This window comes from Dasypus novemcinctus, chromosome 15, assembly GCF_030445035.2.
Source record: "Dasypus novemcinctus isolate mDasNov1 chromosome 15, mDasNov1.1.hap2, whole genome shotgun sequence".
Classification (NCBI taxonomy): Eukaryota; Metazoa; Chordata; class Mammalia; order Cingulata; family Dasypodidae; genus Dasypus; species Dasypus novemcinctus.
Genome location: NC_080687.1, coordinates 17053667 through 17069090, shown reverse-complemented (window position 1 = coordinate 17069090; position 15424 = coordinate 17053667). Strand labels below are relative to the sequence as shown.

At 47.3% G+C, this 15424-nt stretch overlaps 1 protein-coding gene across 2 annotated transcripts in view; it reads right to left on the bottom strand.

The window, feature by feature from the left end:
• LATS2 (large tumor suppressor kinase 2) overlaps window positions 1-12780 on the bottom strand; it is a 93583-nt gene extending 80803 nt beyond the window's left edge. Inside the window, exon 1 of one of the 2 annotated variants that reach the window (XM_004467534.5) lies at window positions 12527-12780. The gene's annotated coding sequence lies outside the window, so the exon portion shown is untranslated. Of the gene's footprint in view, window positions 1-11575; window positions 11971-12526 lie in introns of those variants that run through there. The other variant, XM_071208186.1, reaches the window with a different exon arrangement.
• Between the last annotated feature and the right edge of the window lie 2644 nt (window positions 12781-15424).

The following is a 15424-nucleotide window of genomic DNA, read 5'->3' as shown; positions in this document are numbered from 1 at the left end:
ATGACCTCATTATATAGAACCAGATGTCACAAAGGCATTTTTCAATAGTGGAGCATACCTACCCCACTCCCTAATCCACTGAATACTCTGTTGTTCGTTCATTCAAAAAAACAAAATCGAACCCAAGCTCTGATACTTCTGTTAGCAACCATTTTACTGGTGGCCACGTCCAGTTAAAGTCACTGATTGTGTAACCTCAGAGAAGTAACATAACCTCCCTCACCCCAGCATGTGTCTGTAAAATGGAGATGACATTTGGTAATAGGTGGTGGTGACCACTGAGTAAGACCACACATGTACAGGGCTGAGCACTCCTTGGGACACAGGTAGATCCTCAGCAAATTGTGCTTGCTCTTATTACTTTTGTAATACTCTTATAATAATTACTTATATAATTAGTTGTCATAGCCTAAGCATTGATACTCAATGCTGGTTAAGACAAAGTTCCAAGCTTGCTCTGAGCTCCTGACCTAAAACTCTAGCTGTTCCTTTCCCTTTCCCCCTCCTCACCTGTTTTCTTTACTCCACTGACCTCAACAAGCATCTTTTTAAAGATAACTCTGAGATTTAAAGAACAAAGAAAAAGTGACCCAAAACAGAGCATCTTTTAAAAGGGGATCTGCCATTTCAGACTTAAAAAAGGTGTTTTAAAATTGTAAATTGGAACTCTGCTTCATAGCCCTTTTACATGTGGGGGGCGGGGAGAATGGTATAGTTAATATTTATTGAGTACTTACTATGTACCAGGCATGGTTCTAAACCTTTTACATGAATTAACTCATAGTGTATTATATAACGACAGAAAATAGTAAACACTAAGATATGACATTAAAATTACCATTCCTTTCTTAGTGAGGTTGGGAGGAGGTCTTACGGAGTTTTCATTATCCCTTTTCTCAAGGCAACTAAGAGAAAAAATCCTACTAAGGAGAACCAGATTTAACTTTTCAACATGAAATTCATACTTTAACACACATATCTCATTATATTAAAGTCAGTGAAATGCTAGTTTTTTAAGACTATGCAGATAATGTAACTATTAAATCCAGGGACAGCTGAGATTCCGTCGGCCAGTCTTGGCAGTGGACCAGAAGCCCAGGGGCTCTGTTTAATTGGTGTAAAATGGAGCATATTGCAGCCACACTCGTTTTCAGTGACATCGTGGTCTAAGCATCTGTTTTGAAATACCTAACTTTGTAAAACCAGAAGTTCACATTCCAACAAAAATGGAGATTCTCAAGAAGCTGCCAAGCACGTATGGACAATCCTAGAAGCAACTCGGTGTGTCTGGGAACAGGCAGAGAAGGTATTTCTTTTCCCATCGGAATTCACACAAATCACTTAGCTTCCAATCTTTGGTTTTCTCCCCTCTCCTTGAAAACTGTAAAATAGGCATGCTACTATTACAACAAATCCATGCAGGGTGAAGCCTGCAGATAGGTCAAAATGCACTCATCCCTCATCTGCCACCCATTCACCCACGCACACATCCCCCCAACCACTACCCATCATCCACCCAGGGACTCCCCACCCCAGCTGTCTATCTACCTGTCTACCTGCAAACACTGATCAAAGGCCCACTAAATTTGCTACCAGGATAAAAATAAGATCCTGCCTCCGGCAAGTTTATAGTCAAGGGGGAGGTGAGGGTAAGACAGGCAAAGAAAGAGAGATGCCCAAGAGCAGAGGAAAATAAATTGTGTAAGAGTTGGGAGGATAAAAGAAAAAGTTGGGAAAAGCTTCAAAGGCCATAACTGCTAAATCTGAGTATTAGGAAGAATGCCATTGAGTCAAAGGGAACAGTATCTGCAAGGGAATAAAGAATGTGAGACCCTGCAGGTCCCACCCACCATGTTTAAAATGAGGGGAAGCGGACAGAGGCTCCATCTGGAAGGGCCTTCGAGGCCATGTTAAGAGTCCAGATTCAAGGCAGAAGACGGGGAACTGCTGTCCAACTTGAAGCCAAGGAGTCCCGTGGCCAGAACTGTCTTTTAGAAAGTAGGGGCTGTAGGTCACCTGGAAGATGGGTTGGAAGGGACAACTGCAGCACTCCCGACAGAAAGGATGACAGACTAGATGAGCAGCAGCAACCCCAAGAGGGAGGGAATGGGGTCTCAGCCAGCCACACCTTGGCCAGAAGCCGGGGCTTACGCACAGCGGAGCCGCGGAGGGGGTGTAAGGGACGTTGACACAGCTAGAGGCTAGAGGACTCCTCCAGGAGACACCAGGAGGGCTGGGTTAGCGGAAAGCTGGAAGGAGCAGTAAAGTTTTTTTGTGGGGGATAGGGGTGGGTAATGGTTTTACTTAAGCTTAACATACGTTCTTTTAAATGCACAAATTATAAGAGATGGATAAATATTTGCGGAGAGAACACAGCTTGCAGCCAGCTTCCTGACCAAGGAGCACAGCATTACCATACCCAGAAACAACCCCACCCCTCCCGCTCCCTCCTCCCCTTGGGCCAATGCCTCCAAGGAACCACCCACAGGACTTCCAACACCAAGGATTAGTATGACTCGTTTTTGAACTTTATATGCATGGAATTACTGTCTGTGCCTTTGTGTTTACTTTATTTGTTCAGTATGGCTTGGCTGTCTGTCCATCTTGGGGTGTGTAGCAAGGGGTTGCTTTTTTTACTGCTGTGCAGTATCCCACCAGATGAAGGTTTCCAGTGGGCATTTGGGTTGGTCCCAGCTTGGGGCTTGGCACCAGTGGTGGTGCCAAGATGACTTGGGATGCTCAGGTGACCTCCAATCCCAGAACAGGTAAGAATTGAGGAGGGTCTCCCCCAAGACCCGGCTTCCACAAACCGCAGACAGGGCCTATATGGTCACAGGGGCTCCTGTGTGTCTTTGTGAGAATTATAAAAAGCACACCTTCCTCAAGTAAATTTTGCTATGTCACTGGACAACACAAACAACTCTTATCCAGGGGGAGTTGTCCAGAGCCCCAAGGGCAGCACCCTAACCCACTCAAAGAACACCCTGACGCCAGAGCACGCCACATCCATTAACACACACACACACACAGGTCTGGAATCAAGTGGAGGGTGGGAAATGGACCCCTGAGGCACAGGGGAGATGGGAACAGCCTCAGTGCAGTGCAGTCACATGAGTTCTCCAAAATATTTGCTTGACCACATGAAACCAAATGGCTTAACCAGGAGGGATTATGTCCACTGCTGCTCAGGTCTTCTGAGTGGCTCAGAGTCTCCAAGAAGGCTGGGTGTGCCCTCATACAAGTGAGCCTATGCATGAGTTGAGGCATGTCAGAGGGTCCTTGAGCAGTACACAACCTGAATACCCATACAAGGGCAGCTCTGTGACTAGGTCCTGGGAATGCCAAGAAGAATGACCAGCCTCTGACTTCAAGCAGCTCCCAGTTCAGGATAGAGAGGCAGACAAGAAAATCCAAGCTTTCAATAAATTATAATGTGTAAAGAATTATGGGGAGACATGGATGTGGCTCAAGTGACTGGGCTTCCGCCTACCACATGGGAGGATATGGGTTTGTGGGTTTGGTTCCTGGTGCCTCCTGGAAAAGGCAAGCTGGTGCAGTGGACAGGCATGCCAAGCTGACGCAACAATATGACACAACAAAAGAGACACAAAGAGGAAAGACCATGAGAGACATAACAAACCAGGGAGCTGAGGTAGCTCAGGTGATTCAGTATCTCTCTTCCACATGTGAGGTCCCAGGTTCGGTTCCTGATGCCTCCTAAAGAGAAGACAAGCAGACACAGAAAGGACACAGCAAATGGAGACAGAGAGCAGAGACCACAGACAAATAAATACATTAATTAAATTAAATAAATAAATAAATCTTTTAAAAAAGAGAGAATTATGGGAATACAGTCCCCTAAAAAGAACCCAGCCTAGGTAAGCTAGGGAAGGGAAAGCAATTAGAGGGATGAGTCAGAAACATCCAAGGGAAAAGGAGGTAGGGAATTTCAGGCAAAGGAAATGGCAAAGGCCACGGAACCGGGGGTAGGAGGGAGGACAGCACCCTGGAAAATGACAGGAAGGTCTGTCTGGTTGGCTCAAGAGCGGTGAGTAAAGAACCTGGAGGAGGCTATCGTCCCAGCGGCTGTGCTACATGCCCTGTTCTGAGCCTTTTAGTTATCTCATCTGATTTTTATAACAACTCTGCAGGAGACGCACTTACGTTCTCCACCTTCAGATGAAAAGCTCAGGCACAGAGGGTGCCTGAGCTACCAGTGAGGGGCTGGGCAGCGTGAGCCCCAGAGCCGTGTGCTTGCCGCACACCGAGGAGCAAACCTGCACAAGAAAGGCCTTATGCACCCAAGAACAGATCCCGAAGGCAATGGGGACCTGCCAGGGTTCACATTCCTACACTCACAAATATATACTTCAACCAGCTATACGCTGAACATGGCGTATGCCACAGTGAAGGAGCTAGAACATTCTATCTGGGCGGGATACAGGCAAACAGTACAGCCGCTGCACACCCGATGCGGTGGTGATGGGACCAGGGGATGTGGCAGGTGGGGCGGGAGGAGGTCAGGGAGGCTCCAGGAGAAAATTCCTGGTGGTGTCAGGAGAAGAGGCGGGAGGAGGCACAATCCAGGTGGCACAGGCCAGGAAGTCAGGAAGCCACGGGATGCCAGCTGCAGGGCACTGGGGAGGGCTGGGGTCTCAAGCCAGCAAGACGAATTTCAGGAGGATGGCAGGCTGCAGTGTGTTGGGCAGGTGGGGACTGGGGGACTTCAGGCCCCAGGACCAAGCGGGACCCGGCGGGCAGGCAGACGTGTGGTTCAGACCCGCAACGATGGAGGTCTGAAGGGTGAAAAGTTGGAGGACAGAGAGAAACTGGTGGACGCAAGAGGACTGGAGGGGCAGAACCCACAGGATTTGGGGATGCTCGTAGAGAAAGGCTTTCCACGTTGTCAGGCTGGGAAACCAGTCCATGGTGGTGCGTTCTCGGAGCCCAAAAACCCCGGCCAGCTGAGGGCGCGCACTGGAGGAGAGGACTCGGGTGGGGGTGGGGAGTGTTTCAGGGCTAAGGAAGAAGAGCTGGAGGTGGAAAGGCCGAGTCCACCTCTAGCCAGGCAGGAAGCTCAGCGCGACCTGGGCCTGCTACTCCACTTCAGGTCCAGTCTCCTCCGTGACGAGCGACGGCAGGGCTGTTCTGAGGATGGAGGGCCAGGCTGCGTAGGACAGCACTCCAGTCAACTGTTATAATTATTAGTTAAGGACTCGAAATAAGCGGGACAGTGGAGTTTTAGTCAGGAGGAGATACCAGGAAAAGTTCAGATGGGCTTAGTGGAAAAGCTACCCAACTCAGAACAAAAAGGTAGGTATTGTCATCTTGAAAAGCTCACTCCAAGTGACTCTTCTTTCAATCAGTGCTGTGAACAATGTTTCCAAAATTAATGTATCTTTTTTTTGTACTTGAAAGGAAAAAAAACACAGACAGAAAAAAGCTTGCTTGAGGCATTCTGAGACTTACTGCCTGAACTATCTGTGTACCACCCATTACTGTCTCACAGCAACAAGTAAAGCCCCACGAAGCTGCCCGGATGTCCACTCGTAGACGCTCTAATGCAGCCCACTCGGTCAAGTGCAACGGGAGAACACCTCTTCCTGGCTTCTGGTGGTTTGCTGGCCAGTGGCCAGACCTGGGCTGCCAGAGTCTCCGTCATCGCTCCCCTTCTTATAGACACCCGCTCCTCTTCTTATAGACACCCGTCTTATTGGATTAGGGCCCACCCTATTCCAGTTCCCACCTCTTGTTAACTAATCCCATCCTACTCCCCAAAAGGGCTATACTCATGGGACTTGGGGGGAGGGGGGGAGAGGGGTTAGGACTTGAACACGTCTTTCCAGAAGACACAATTCAATCCGTAACAAAAACCTTCCAAGTGAAGCTCACACGTAACTGTTTTAAAAAGTCACAGAAGTGGGAAAACGGACTTGGCCCAGTGGTTAGGGCGTCCGTCTACCACATGGGAGGTCCACGGTTCAAACCCCGGGCCTCCTTGACCCGTGTGGAGCTGGCCCTGGCCCATGCGCAGTGCTGACGTGCGCAAGGAGTGCCCTGCCACTGCAGGGGTGTCCCCCGTGTAGGGGGGCCCCACGCGCAAGGAGTGCGCCCCATAAGGAGAGCCGCCCAGCGCGAAAGAAAGCGCAGCCTGCCCAGGAATGGCGCTGCCCACACTTCCCGTGCTGCCGACCGACAACAGAAGCGGACAAAGAAACAAGACGCAGCAAATAGACACAGAGAACAGACAACCGGGGGAGGGGGGGAATTAAATAAATAAATAAATCTTTAAAAAAAAAAAAGTCACGGAAGTATGCACATCAAGCTAACCAGTGTCTGGACCATGGTTCTTCTTCTAAACGTAGCTGCACAAATGAAAAGCCTGGACAGAAGATCTGTGGGTTGTGACAGAGGGGCAAAGTCCCCACATCAAAAAGAGACTTCTCAACACACCCGCCAGCCCCACGGACAACCTCCACGGCAAGAGAAGGGCACAATGCGGCAATGTCCACAGAAACGTGTTCCTGGAACTATGTGGGGTTTCGTAACAGAATGTTTAAGCACCAGTGTTGTCCCACAGATATTCTGAAGATAAAGTCACCCAGCGCCTGGAGAGACCACACATTTTTGTGTTGGCAGTATTGATGCAGGAGCTAAGAAATGCCAAGTGGGTGTGCCCATAAACAGATTTTGGATCAGAATTCCTGGATTCGTTGGGGTTTTTTCCTTAATGTTTTATGACATAAATTTTAAATATATCATAAAGTTAAAATAATTTTTCAGCAACACTCCAAAAACTCCCACCTGGCTTACTTATGAAAGTTTCCTTCAGTGTGGCAGGAACAGAATAGCACACACTGTTCAGACTTTCTTTCCTCCTTTCACCATGGTTTTGTGGGAAGCACTGGTCCTAGGAATCCCCAGGTATTATCTGCGTCTCTTTACGGAAATATTTAAAACAGCACCTATGGGTAAACTGTGTTCTTAACTAAATAATTTGGAAGGGATGATCCTTACAGTTTCATCAAAGAATGTAAGTATCTTCTCAGATTTAAACCTTGTATTTTAAACTTTACTTTGAAGACTGTTGATTTCATGGCCAATTTATGAACTTCTGAAAGAATTTATCATGGGATACTCATTATATAAATTCAGATTACAGCTAGAAATAAGCTACTTTGACATACTACTATATCATTTGAATAACACTGAACATAGGGAAATTTTCTTTCATCAATTTTATAAATATGGCCCAAAGGCCTTATAGGTATGGTCTTTTAAAATACGTGGATATCGAGCAATGTAAATATTTCTGGAAATTTCACTGGCATCACCAATCAGTTTAAATGTACTTTAAAGGAAACTACAAGACACTAGAATTCTAAAACTATACACAATTCACAAAACAAAAACATCGCACTTTCAAATCTGGAACTGAGGCTACCACTACTTCCCATGCTCATGTAAAAAATGAACGTGAGAGCATTATTTTAAAAGCATCCCTTTAATTTGGTCCTAACAAACCCAATTCCAATCCTCACTTCAATCCCGGAAAATGTCATCAGATGTTCAAGAATTTTTATTCTAATTTCTCCAAGTGCCCTCACAAACCCATGCTGGCTGCCAAACACACATCAAACCACCGAGCAAGGAACCAACCAAACTGGTGTCTAAGGACACACGGTCGGCATTTTTTTAAACCAGTATTTCATGACCAAAAATTCCAGTTATTATTTAAAACATATTCTCTACTGTAATTAACTAGTAAGTTGAAACAAAATTAGGCAGGTGGGCCAGGCCTCCAGCCAGATGCTGAATGTCAGAAGCAAACGGCCACACTAATGTAACATTCTAGTACCGTACAGGCCAGGGCTACCTCTTCATCATGAGGGGTTTTAAAGAAATCAAGTATTACATTCCTCTAGAGTCCCAGGAAAGCACATTTATAAGAAACCTCACTCTCTAATAAATGGTGTCATCACAAGATTTCAGCGTGCCTAGAAGTGTCCCATGTCTGCCCAATATGGTGTGGGACATGAGATTTTGCCCAGGTAGAAGAGGGTCTAAGTGTACAGTCTAATGGAAAGCAAAACAACACATTCTCTATTAGTTAGCTCTGTATATGAAATTGGTTTGCTATACAGTATGCAATTATGAATACTGGGGTAAAAAAAAAAAGACTCATAGAAGTTTGTAGATCGATTTATTCTCAATTCCTCCAGCTTGTCTAGTTAAAAAAACAAACAAAAAACTGCTGACAATTGGACAGGATGGATCTCCTTATATTCAATCCTACATCCCAGCAGGAGTTATCAAGCTTAAGAAAGCCCTGCCTCCTCTGGACCCCCTCCTGTTCCAAGATGCAGTTAGCTCTCTTGTATGAAGCCCCCAGCCCAAGTGAGATTCACTATTAGAAACAGAAGAAACACTACGATTCTGTCAAGAACCCCAATGCACGTGTCTGCCTCTATGGAGGAGCGTAATTCTTCAGGGAGGTGTCCGGAATGTTTGGAAAAAGCCAACTAGAGAAAGGAAAATTTCACCAAAATTGGAAAGGCTGAAGGGCTATGATTTGACAGAGGAAGTGTGAAGCTATTCTTGGAGTTTGGGACTTCCTGTGAAAAGGCTTAAACTTAGGAGAGAGAGAAGACCAGGCGGGCAGTGTTGGGGAGGGGGCAGGTGCAGTCTGGATAAATATCCTGAAAAAACCAGAATGAGACTGATGAGGTAGGATAAAGTTAATTAGTAATGCAAGTGCCAGTCCTTAGCATTCCAGCTCAAGATAACTGCCTGGAGGCAGTGAGGCCCAATCTTCCAAACAGAGGCCCAAGCCATTCAATTTACAAACTTAAAGGAGTCAGTTCGAAAAAGCTGCATCCTGTCTGACTCCAACTATAGGACAACTGGAGAAAGCAAAACTACAAAGACAGTAAAAATGATCAAGTAGTTGCCAGGGACGTAGGGAGTGTTGCAGAGGGATGAATGGCGGAGTACAGGGCATTTTTAGGGCAGTGCAAGTATTCTCAAAGTGGACACAGGACATTACATACCTGTCAAAACCCATAGGACTGTACAACAAAGAGTGATCCCTAATGGAAATGACGGACATTACTTAATAATAATGTATTAATATTGGTTCATCAATTGTAACACTGCACCACATTAATGCAAGATATTATCAATGGGGTAGAAACCGGATGGGGCTAGTATATGGGAACTCTATAATTTTTGCACAAGTTTTCTATAAACCTAAAACTGCTGTAAAAATAATAAATAAATTTTAAAATCCAAATTATATTCTAAAGAAAATCCTTACATCCTACCTTATTTAGGGGCTAAGGATTGTGCATTATGCCACAATATAACAATTAGTGTGAATAAAAACAAACCACTTATACAAAATACGAGATTTTGCATTTTTCCTCCAGAAAAATTCCTTACATATGTCAAATATTGGCATATAAACAAAAAGTAGACAGTATTCGTTCAATAAAAATATAAACATCTGTCACGATTTAATTGGCATGTTCTAGATGATAACCAATATACAGCCTTCATACCGTGAATAGCAAACATGAGGCAATGTCAGATTTCCATCCTAATTGTATCATCATAACCAGCATCTTTATTTTCAACATTATCTTTTTAAGTTAATATTTTCAAAATGAAACTATAAATCAAATAACTAACCTAAAAAACAATGAAAGAACAACTGCCACTTAATGGAACTAGTAGCCTACCTCCACAACCTCCCAGATACCATTCACCGAGTACTCTATGTAAATGAGGCCATTACAGAGAACACATTTAAAAGTACATGAATGGGAATGGTGCCCCCTGGAGGTGTGCAATTTGGAGGCCCAGTTTCATCCAGACATTTAAAATAAAACAATAGGCTTTTTAAAAAGGAAGGAGATCCAGAGAATTTTTCAAGCTGGAAGTCAGTCACTTCAGGAATTACCAAGCCCCTTTCTTCAGTCAAGACAAAATAAATGCTCTAAAATTTATTTTCCAAACTGTTCAAGCACACTATTTAAAAAAAAGAAGTCGTTTAGGAATGTTCAGAAATTTGACACTAGTATAACGGTGAAATAAAATATAAGAGCAGTTTTTCAAAAACTGAGTTGGGACGGTTTTCCTAATACAGTAGAGAACACCCACTGCCTCACCAAAGTGTCCCAAAATCCTTTTCAACTTCCGGTGTATTTATGGTGAATTTATCAGTTTTCTTCCCCCTGGATGAGATTTAGGAGCCCGGGGCTGGGTATTTACAACACAGCATTTAAAATACCAAGGCATCTTCTTGTAAAACCATTCCTCTTCCACCAAAGGAAAGTCCCTCCCACCAACTTTGTGATTTGCTGAGAAATATGTACAGCTCCAATTTACACTTAAGCCAAAACTACCTCAAACTAAATGGAAAAACTAAAACATCCTTTCCAGTTCTAAAACTCTACAGATCTAGTAATTAATTCACCTTTCATTTCGCATGACCACTGCCACTCAGAAACCATTTCTAAATTGTTTAGCATTGTGAGATTTATTCAATGTTCAGCATTTTAATTTCAATGGAATGCCGGTGTGTTCATTAAACACTGAATACCTGAGAAAATGTTATTGAGAGGCTGAATACCTTGGTGCCTTGTTAACTATAGTTAATTTTAAATAGGCTTTATTAACCACCTCAGCATTCTTATTTTGGAGGATTTGTCTGCTACTACCTTATTACAACAGTCGCCAAAATAAAAATTTTAAAAGATCCAAAGCAGATCGCCTCCTGATTTAGCTCTCAAAAAATGGTGATCCATCACGCAGGGATTTAAACTGAGATTAAACTGAAAGTATAGAGCAAGATCTAATTAGTACAAACTTCCTAATAAGCCACAAGTCACCTTCTCCGTTACTAAGGGAAGGCCCCTCACATGATACTAAGTTAAAATTTTAACCCAAACATCTGTACTAGGATCCCATGTATTTCGTGACTTTCCATTCAAATTTTAGTATATTCAAATTTCTTGGTAAAATGTGTACAAACTTTCCTAAAGTATGTACCTATTTGTTCAATACCTTGTGAAGTGAGCAGCTGCTCGGCTATTAGCCTGAATTTTTACCTGCCAAATGTATCCTCTCCGGTTTAATGGGTAAGGGTACATAACTTAAAACGCCTAGCCTACTGCTATACAAAGAACACTCTCACGTATCCTATATAAATGTGAAAATAGAAAAGTTCCGGTTAAAAAAAATTTTTTTTTAACATACAACGAAATCTCCAAATTGAGTGTACTTTTGCCTCTGATTGCAAAAGGGCCTCAAAACGCCGTAGCAGCCTTACTTTCTCCTGGCCGTGATTTTTGGGGGACTGAGGCGCTCCCAGCCCCACTCCCCTGGGTCCAGCAGCCGCTGCCCGCGCCCCGGGGCCGCTAAGGTGTGTTCTGCCTCTTCCGGGGTCTCCGCCCGGCCCTCACCCCCACCCCCCACCCCCGAGCACCCTGGGGACCTGCGGTCAACACTCGGCGATCTGCTCCACTTCGGCCCTCCCGCCCACCCCCGGGGAGATGCGGTTCCAGAAGCTCACAAAGTCAGGCGCGACGAACAGGGATTTGCAAAAATCCTGACGGTCTCGGAAGCCGCATCTCCGGAGCCTGGCTGGAGAACTAACCGCCTAGGAAGCTGCCTCAGAAAAGCAAGACGAGTCCGAGAAAAGTCCAGCTAAAGTAGGGCGCAGGAAAGGCGTGTTATGCAACTGCCACCACTCTCGCGGCCGCAAAAGCGCGCCTGCAACTCGGACTGGGTCCTGCGAAGACGCGAGGCCAACGCCGAGAGGCCGGGAGCCCAGAGCTGGCCCGAGCACCCGAGGGCGAGCCGGGCTTCCCCGTCGCCCCCACCCCGGGCGGCCGGCCAGCGGCGCGGGGCTGGGAGCGCGGGGGACCGGCGCGGCTGTGCGCGCCGCCCGTCGGGCCTGCGCGCCCCGGGGTGCGAGCGCCCGGCTCCCCGCGGGACAGCGAGGGCGAGCGGCGCGCCCCGGCGCGGACCGCCTCTCGGGGGGACACCGCGCGCGCCGCGGCCCCCCGCTCGACCCCGGAGGGACGCGGCCGCGGGCGTACAACAAAGCGGCGCAGCCCCCGTATCCGCTCCCCGCCCGGCCCCCGCCCCGCCGCAAACTTCCGCGGCTCCGGGAGGCCCCGACGACCCGCCGCCGGGGTGGAGTAGGCTGAGGGGGGTGGGGGGTTCCCCGCCAGCCCGGCGCCCCTCACCCCCGCCGACGGGGGGGGGGGGCCGGTGCGGACAGGGCGGAGGTGCCCCCCCACAAGCCCTCAGCCCAGAGGGTCCCCGCGCCCTCTCCGCCCCCCGGCCGGAGCGGCCCGGCTGTGCGGGGCGCCCCTCCCCGAGCCTCGGCGGCCGCCGACAGCAGGGGGACAGGAAGCACCGGGCTCCGCCGGCCCGCCGCGAACTTTCGACAATTGGGCCGTCCCCCCCCGGCCGCCACCCCGGCCCCGCGCGCCCCGCGTCCCCAGCGCCTCCTCACCTCCGGGGCGTCTACACGCTCGGGGGGCTCCTCGCGCGCGACCCCGTGGCCTCTCGCGCCGGGAGAGCCCTCAGCGGGGGCAGGAGCTGCCGCTGGCCCCGCAGGGAAGGGGAAGCCCCGGGCAACGGCGGTGGCGCGAGTGGCGGCTGCTCCATCTTCCCCGGGCGCTCACGCCGCGGTTCCAACGCGCAAACCCAAGTGGGACATTCGCTACATTGTTGGCATTCCACGGGCGTCACGTGACCCCGCCTCCCGCGTCACTCCCGGCCGCATACCAGCCCGGGCGGGGCCCCCGTCGGCCGCGAGGCCCTGCTGCTCCGCGGCGCGGCTGCTCGGCCGCCCGGCACGCCCGCCGGGCTTTCTGCCTCCAGGCCGCCACCTGCCCGGCCTGCCCTCAGGCTCTCAACTCCAGAACGGCTCTCCGTCGACTGCACTGGTGTGACAAGTGACAGAGGCAACTCTGTCGCTAGAATTCTGTCACTAGAGCCACTACTTTCTAAAGTGTCTCGCACGGGTCTTGGTCTTGCTGAGGAAAGTACAGTTAACAGGCCGGAAGGAGCCACCAACTCACCAATTGGTGCCAGCGGCTAAAAATACGGGCAGCAAAGGACAGCTGTTAGGGTCGCAGAATCAGCTAAATAATAATAATGTACCTTCAAAATTTCATCAGATTTAATTTACTCAAGCCTGCTTGCTGTGTATGTTTTGTTTATGAGAGTGTTTTATGTTGTACAGAGCATTCCAGGAATGCAGACCAACAAATGAGATTGTGGCTTTTGTATTTCAAACCGGTAACTCTCTTTCCATTTGGTACAAGGACGTATACAGGGATTGTGCAGGGATGCTGGTGGATTTAATAAACTGTTTTAAAAGCCAATCCAATTTCTTATTTAATTAAACCTTTGTGAACATTTTTAATTTTAATCTCAAAAGAAACTGTAATGAAGGCCGTTACCTCTGGGCTATTTTATCATCTTTTTCCCCCCATGATCTCTTTATTATTATTTTTAAATGTTACGTTCAGAAAATGTAAGAGGTTCCCATATACCCCCCACCCTCCTATTTTAACATCTTAGCCAGCCTTCAAGTGTGGTCCACCCTTCCTACCCTACTTCCTCTCACTAAATCTCACCCCGGCTTCAGGCCCTACCCCTTCTTAGGACATCCAGGAAATCTCAGAGCAGCTTCCTGATTTCTCTCTTCTCTGAACGGTTTGTTAAGCCATCATCTTTCCATTTAAAATTCAATTTCATTTTTTAAAACTTTACACTGTGCTCTAGCCAGGCATCTTGCACAGTTTGGAAACTAAATAAATCTCCCACTGATAATCTATAATTTAGCTCCTCTCATATTCCCTTGCGATATTATTTTTGTGTCTTTTCCCTCATATACAGTGATCGTGCTTTCTTCACTCCTATCCCAAGGTACATGACCAGCTATCAGTCCTCCTCTGTGTGTGTTTAAACGCCCTGCCCCTCCCTGCTCTCTTCAAAGGTGGGAAAATATTTTTTGAAAAAGCTTTTTTCAAATGAAATATTGTATAGTGAAAGGAATTTAATAGACAGAAATTTTTATGTAAAATACCTAATAAAATTTTGCAATGACCATAAAAGAATGGTTTGCAATAGTGAGAAATCAAGAGCAATAGGGGAGTAGGGAAACAAAAAGGTGGACAAACAAATAATGGAATTTATACACTAGCTAAATGAGTGAATTAGTTCTGTGTTTCTCAAAGGAAATGTGACCAAGAATTGAATTTAAGGCGGCATACTTGACCCAGTGGTTAGGGCGTCCATCTACCACATGGGAGGTCCGCAGTTCAAACCCCAGGCCTCCTTGACCCGAGTGGAGCTGGTCCATGCGCAGTGCTGATGCGTGCAAGGAGTGCTGTGCCACGCAGGGGTGTCCCCCGCATAGGGGAGGCCCACGCTCAAGGAGTGCACCCCATAAGGAGAGCCGCCCCATGCGAAAAAAGTGCAGCCTGCCCAGGAGTGGCACCGCAAACACGGAGAGCTGATGCAGCAAGATGATGCAACAAAAGTAGATACAGATTCCCAGTGCCACTACCAAGAATACAAGTGGACACAGAAGAACACGCAGCAAATGGACACAGAGAGCAGACAACTGGGGGGGTGGGGGCAGGGAAGGGGAGAGAAATAAAAAATCTTTAAAAAAAAAAACCAATGCTGAGTGGAAGAAAGCAAGTTGAAAAACTATATATACACTTTGATACCATATTTCTAATTAAAAATTCCCACAGAAACTATATAGTACACATACTTTATATAAGTATAGGCATGGACACACCAAATCCATGACAACTGTTGCCTATGCAAAAGGAAACAGAAAGGGCACTGGGGAGTGAAAAATAAGGACTTCTATTTTATCTGCAGTTTTTTTTATTTAAAAAATGACTCATGGGAATTGGATGTGGCTCAAGCAATTGGGCTCCCAGCTACCACATAGGAGGTCCAGGGTTCAATTCCTAGGGGGCTCCTAGTGAAGGCAAGCTAGCCCAAGCTGAGAGATGGCCTGCATGGCAAGCTGGCCTGAATGGAATGCTGGCCTGCGCAGGAGTGCTGGCCCGTGCAGCAGTGCTGGCCCATGCAGCAGTGCTGGCCCACATGGCAAGCTGGCCTGAACAGATAGCTGGTGCAACAAGATGATGCAACAAAAAAAATATAGAGAGACAGGGGATAGACAATAAGAGAGACAGCAGACCAGGATGCTGAGGTGCACAAGAGATTGAGCACCTCTCTCCCACTCTGGAAGGTCCCAGGGTAGGTTTCCAGTGCTGCCTAAAGAGAAAACAAGCAGACACATAACATACAGCAAATGGGCACAGAGAGCAGACAATGGGACAGAGGGATAAATAAAAAAATTAAATTAAAAAATGAA